The sequence below is a fragment of the Prionailurus viverrinus genome, chromosome D1, assembly GCF_022837055.1.
Source record: "Prionailurus viverrinus isolate Anna chromosome D1, UM_Priviv_1.0, whole genome shotgun sequence".
In the NCBI taxonomy this organism is placed as follows: Eukaryota; Metazoa; Chordata; class Mammalia; order Carnivora; family Felidae; genus Prionailurus; species Prionailurus viverrinus.
Window position 1 is genome coordinate 80,544,278 of NC_062570.1, and position 6,789 is coordinate 80,551,066.

The 6,789-nt window shown below is 35.5% G+C and overlaps 1 pseudogene; it reads right to left on the bottom strand.

Moving 5' to 3' along the window:
• Nucleotides 1–1,154: 1,154 nt before the first annotated feature.
• LOC125146523 (40S ribosomal protein S6-like) lies at nt 1,155–6,441 on the bottom strand (annotated as a pseudogene).
• Between the last annotated feature and the right edge of the window lie 348 nt (nt 6,442–6,789).

Genomic DNA, 6,789 nt, shown 5'->3' on the forward strand with positions numbered 1-6,789 from the left:
AAAAATGGTATTAGTACTAAAAGCACTGCTAATTACGAATTTTAAAATTAGACAACCACACATAAATATGATCATATGGAAATAGAGCATCCTGAAATCATATTAGGACATAGCTGTGTTAACAAGAACATGCACTTCTCAAAATATGTCTGAAATTTAATAATAACAGAACAAACAAGTTAAACACACAATAAAGAGGCAATCGATGTGGCATCTATAAGAGCCAACCAATTAAATGATTTCATTTTGAACAATGTGATTCTGTATGAATGTTATACACATGATTAGATAGCAATCGTTTTTCCATAGGGTATTTATGGATGTTACACACAGGCATAGACTCATGATTTTGCTTGTTGAAATGACCAAATGGAATCATTGTTTGTAAACTAGGCAGGTGCTCAGTGGTGAATAGCAAACAGTATGTAACTTAACCCTGATTTATGAATAAGGATTTGTAATGAGTAGATGTTGAGCCCTGAGAGCAGATCAGAATTGGGTCATGGGGAACTTCATACATAAATTAAGTATAATGAGATTCTGGGGACACTGTTCATTGGCATCAACTGAGAAGATGATTCATTTAGATAGTAATATAACTTTAATTGTTTTATCTAAAATAAGTCATTGCAAAAATGCTTACTCCTGAACATATAATTTTAAATATTCTATAATGACAAAATTGTACATATAGGAAAATACCTTTTACAATTGTTTATATACATTATACACATCTGGGGCCACTCACAGGAGCAAAAATATCATCATTCAAATCTAACAAATTAATTCACTTTCAAAATAGAGATCTAAATATCAAAAAGAAGGTACAAATATATTCAGCATATGGACACATGTAAAACATTTTTGTTAATACTTATTCCTAAAATATTATATTTTGAGAAAAATATTCTAATATTTCTGCTAAATAATATTTGGAATGTAATAATATTTGGAATATTTGGAATTCTGCTAATATTTGGAATGTATTTGGATTAAAGAAACAACTGAGCACATTCCATACTGAGTAGCCAGTGGTGTGAATATGTCTGACTATATTTGGCATTTCATTCATTTCATTTCATTTCATTTCATTTCATTTCATTTCATTATTTTATTGATGTTTAATCTTATTTATTTCATACTTTTAGAAACTCTCATTGTTGACTGGACCTAGAAGGAGAAGCTCTCAGAAATGACAGCCTTTGTCTCTTGGCAATCTGTTCCTGCCTTTTTTTTTTTTTTTGGCCTCCTTCATTCTCTTGGACAAAAGCTTAGCATATTCTGTAGCTTCTTCCTTATTTTTCTTAGTAGGCTGGTTTTTTTTTCAGAGCAATGCAATAACATTTTTGTTGGAGGACACGTGAAATAATAAGACGTTGAAACTTGGTTCTAGGTTCTTATCTTCTTTGGTTGGTGGCTTTCTCACAACAGACTGGTGGACATCAGGTTTAGAGAGATCGAAAAGTTTGCAGATTTGCCTAGCTCTTTTGGGCCCCAGATGAGGCACAGTAGTATCAGTGAATCCAGAAATACCCTTCTCCTCTTTTTTTTTTTTAACAATGACCAAGTTGATAAGGCTGAGATTGCCATCCACAATGCAACCCTGGATAGATTTTCCATTTTCTTTCTCCAGTCCTCCTTGCTCTGTACCAGGAATGCCTCTTACTAAGCAACAGGTGGACATGGCCATGAGTCGAGACACACTTCATGGGGAAGCCTTGTTCATCACTGCCGCCAGAGATATGGACCACATAAACTATTCCATTCTTCACTCAGAACATCAGCAGCAATTTCTGTGGCTGTATGCTTCTCATAAAAGTTACAATGTTTGAGGAGCCTGGGTGGCTTTGTTGGTTGAGCATCTGACTTTGGCTCAAGTCATGATCTCTTAGTTTACAAGTTCGAGCCCCGCATCAGGATCTCTGCTGACAGCTCAGAGCCTGGAACCTGCTTCAGATTCTGTGTCTCCCTATCTCTCTGCCTCTCTCTCTCTCCTGCTCACGCTCTGTCTCTTTTTATCAAAAATAAATAAAAACATTAAATCTTTTTTAAAAAAGGTATAAAGTTTGCATTCATAATCCACTTCAATGAGTTTCTGGCAGCCAGTAGCTGGGAAAGAGATGTTCAGCTTCAACCTTAAGCAGACTATCACCCACCAGTTACCACAAAAAAGAGCTGTATTTGGCACTTTATTTTATTATTTTTAAAACGTTTATTTATTTTGAGAAAGAGTGAGCAGGAGAGGGGCAGAGAAAAAAGGAGAGAGAGAATCCTAAGCAGGGTCTGCTCTGTCAGCTCAGAGCCCCATGTGGATCTTGAACCCATGAACCTTGACATCATGACCTGAGCCCAAATCAAGAGTTGGACGATTAACCAATGGAACCACCCAGGTACACCTTGGCATTTTAGATTTAAGGTCCTCAGACTGAGGTTACCACCCTTCCATTGTGTATTAAATTCATTCAACAAACACTTGTTGAATGTCTAATTTGTCCTTTTCACTAAGGATATCCTTAAGAACTTAAAAAATAATAGAATAGGGGTGCCTGGGTAGCCTGAAGTACCCGACTTAAGCTCAAGTCATGATCTCAGGGTTCGTGAGTTCAAGCCCTGGATTGGGCTCTGTGCTGACAGCTCAGCACAGGGTGCCTCAGCATGGAGTCTGCTTGAGATTCTTTCTCTCCCTCTCTCTCTCTCTCTGCCTTTCCTCAGCTTGTGCACAAGCTCCCTTTTCTCTCTCAAACCAAAATCAAATAAATAAATAAATAAATAAATAAATAAATAAATTTAAGTTTGAAGTCTGTATTAAAATCGATAGATTTATAGATTATTTTGTAACTATATTGATATACTAAACTCTACTAAAATGACATAAACCTGTAAATAACAGAAAGTAGCACAAGCGGTAAATTGATGAAGAAAATTACCGATAATCACATAAGCTAATCAATCAGAGGTTTCCATTTGCACATTTTGCCTGATAGTCTTTAAATACATTTTTGTGGTGAGGCACCTGGGTGGCTCAGTCAGTTAAGCAGTCAACTTCGGCTCAGGTCATGATATCACAGTTCGTGAGTTCAAGCCCTGTGTAGGGCTCTGTGCTGACAGCGTGGAGCCTGGAGCCTGCTTTGGGTTCTGTGTCTCCCTCTCTCTCTGCCCCTCCCCAGCTCCTGCTCTGTCTCTGTCTCTTAAAAAAATGAAAACATTAAAGAAAATTTAAAAAACATTCTTATGAATCTTTATCTATCTCAATTTGAATTATAATTACTGATAGAGTTTTATTTTCCATCCATTGCAACATAATAGGATGAAATTTAACAAACTAGTATATGCATTCCCTTATTTCTGAAATTACATGTAGCCAAACACAGGTACATATACACTTTGCATGGTTGTTTTAAAAAATGAAATCAAAACTCCTGTGTTTGTCTACTACCTGAATTTCTTACATGATAATGTAAAACAGGACAACAATTATAGATCCAATTCATTGTTTTTAATATGTATGTAATTTTCATTTGGTATATATTATATATGTAATTAAAACTACATGTGTACACATTTATTTTGTGTATATGTTATTTATATGTGTGTGTATTAAACTACGTGGTTTTAATTGCTTATCTAGGTATGTATTGCACCTTACCTGAACATGTAAGATCTGTGAGTGCCAACAGCCCCCATATATATATATATATATATGTATATATACATATACATATATATATATATATTTCTATACCTGTGTTCAGACATAATGGATCATTCCAGTGGACTATCCAATTTGCTCTTTTGCTCATTTGCTAATCACTGAATGGCACCAATTTTTTTTTATCCAGTTAAGGCTGAAAAATAGAAACTCAATTCACTTCTGTCCGGATGCCACCAACTTCATTTTTTTGGTAAGAGGCTTTTCTGGACTTTTTTTCTGAGGAAATTAATAGATTTATTACTGAGAATAAATTGTTGTGAATATGTTTCTGATGTACAAATATCCTCTATTGTCAAACACTTTTGTGATAGGACAGCTTCTTGCATTCAACCAGGTGACCAATATCCCTCAGTAAAGAAATGCCACAAAGAATGAAATATGGCCCTTTGTAGCAACATGGATGGAACTGGAGAGTGTGATGCTAAGTGAAATAAGCCATAGAGAGAAAGACAGATACCATATGTTTTCACTCTTATGTAGATCCTGAGAAACTTAACAGAAACCCATGGGGGAGGAGAAGGAAAAAAAAAAAAAGAGGTTAGAGTGGGAGAGAGCCAAAGCATAAGAGACTCTTAAAAACTGAGAACAAACTGAGGGTTGATGGGGGGTGGGAGAGAGGGGAGGGTGGGTGATGGGTATTGAGGAGGTGCACCTTTTGGGATGAGCACTGGGTGTTGTATGGAAACCAATTTGACAATAAATTTCATATATTAAAAAAAAAAAAAAGAAAGAAATGCCACTGAGGGAGGGAGCAAAATTGAGTTACTGGTGAAAAGAGACAGGAAAAAAAATAATTTAAAAATTATTTTGTAACTTTAAATATTAGTCTTATAAAATAATGTATTTACAATTTATGTCATATGTATATGTGTGCATATGTATGGATGGGTGTGACATTGTCTTCTGAATATTTTATAATTTCTTATCATTTTTGAAAAAATGTAACTGATGCTTGTTTTCATTCAGATCGTCTGGGTCCCATTGTAGCTCTTGTGATCGATATATGCTCTTCAATGTTATTTGATAGGTTCAATGAAAGTATGTATTTGAATTTCAACATTATTTTACTACTCTTATACAAGACATTTGATTAAGTCTTGTATTTGAAATTCACTTTCTTTCTTCATGATTAATGAACTGCTATCCACTTTTCAAAAATGTTGTATTTCTCAAGGAATTTTCAGACTACTTTATCGGAGCCTAAAACTATTACTCTTTCCTTTTCAAGAAAGATGTTGCACCTTTTTAATTCAGAACCTTGTACTTTTCAATCTTTGTGTTTTGTGGAACTGTATTCCAGGCCAATATTTCCTCTAGCCACATAGCTGCCCTTGTAGGTCAGTTGAGAGGAATTTAATCATTTCACCCGAGGTAAAGCATTTGTTTTGTTTATTTAACACTGTAGAAGCAAAAGCTTCCTCAGCCCATTCAAGAGGGGACTCAGCTTATCAAAAAGCAAGATCTTTATAAAGCTTTTCTAAAATGAGATTAGCACCGATTATTTTGTCCAAGTAGAAGGTTTACGTAAGCTTATTTATTAAAGAAGAGAAATGGATATTGGGAATAAGCACCAAATGCAGTTATTAACTTAGCTGCTGCCAATTGCTATCTGGAAAAAAGATCTAAAAGGTTATATTTTTTCTTATCAACAGCTAATAATATATTTTTCTGGGAATAATAGATAAAAGCTCTAACTTTGATTATATATGTAGGAGTTTTTGCTACAATAGTCTTGTTATTTACTTAAGCTTCTCTTAAGTAAACTTAAATGCTGATTTGCTGATCATATGTGTATTAAAATTTGTCAAATTCTCAAAATAAACTGGAAAAATGTGGAATTGGAAAACTGCATAGATTATGGGGATAGTGTGAGGGGGCTGAAATGGTTGAAGAGTAGTGTAAGAACTATTTCAAAGAGAAATTAAACTTTGAAGTGAATTTAGAAGAAGGAATCAGCCGAGTGTAGGAATGGGGGAGCATAGAGGTCATTGCATGAACAAATGCACAAATCTAACAAGAGCTTAGATAAGATAAATGACACAAGGTAGCAGTTGTGTTCTGTCTGGAGTTCAAAAGGTATTGGGAGCCTTGTATGACAGGCTTAAACTTTACTACTCATGAGTAGTAGTAGCCTTCTAAGTTTAATTGCAATTTGATATGGATAGAGTACCTTAAATGAGATTTATATGCTCGTGACTGCATCCAGACAAAGTTCTGATTCAGGTCAATGATGTTGAAAGCAACAAAAGCAAATGATTTCCCCTGAAATCTTTGTAGTGAAATTCTAAGTCCTTTGCAACCTGGAAAACCTCTCAAAATGACCTGCCGGATGCTACTGGTGACAAGTATATTTCTCAGAGTAGACTCCCATTTGCTGGTTTCAGAGATTTAGCAACATAGTCAGATGTCAAAATACTTCTCTTCTACATCTTTCTCCCTGTTATTTTCATAATCAGAAATCCCCAGAACAAGAAGCAGATGATCTTACTTGTCTAATTCTGGAAACCAGAAGCAGGAGGTATAAGAGACATTCCAATAGTGATTGCACATGTATTTACGATGACACAAAGTCAAAATAAAAAATCATTCTAAATATTCTTCTGCTACCCCACAGTCACTGCTCTCTTCCAGATAGTATCATCTCCTCTGAATCACTGTAGGGCCTACCACACAGGTCCCCCGGCCTCAGTCTTCTCTTCCACCATGTACTTGAAGAGCATGGATGGCATCTCCCATATGGAGCTTGAATAGTTATCTGTCCAAAATGCAGATGTGCTCATTTCCTCCCTTCTCAAATGCCTCAGATCTCCCCAGATTTTGGAAGATTAAGCCCAGCCTTTTTATCATGGCATACAAAGCCCTCCATGAGCCACCCCCTCAGCTACCTTTCCAAACTTACCAGCAGCGAGTATTAGGCCATGAAAGTTTCATGTAACATTTATTTCTCCTTTTCTTATCTTTGAACCTTAAATCTGTATTTTCATATGAGAAGTGGGTTTAAAAGACAGATCCTAGACTACACTACAAATTAAAGTCTAATTTTTATACAGAGGGAGGGGCTCCAAAAATGCTTCTAG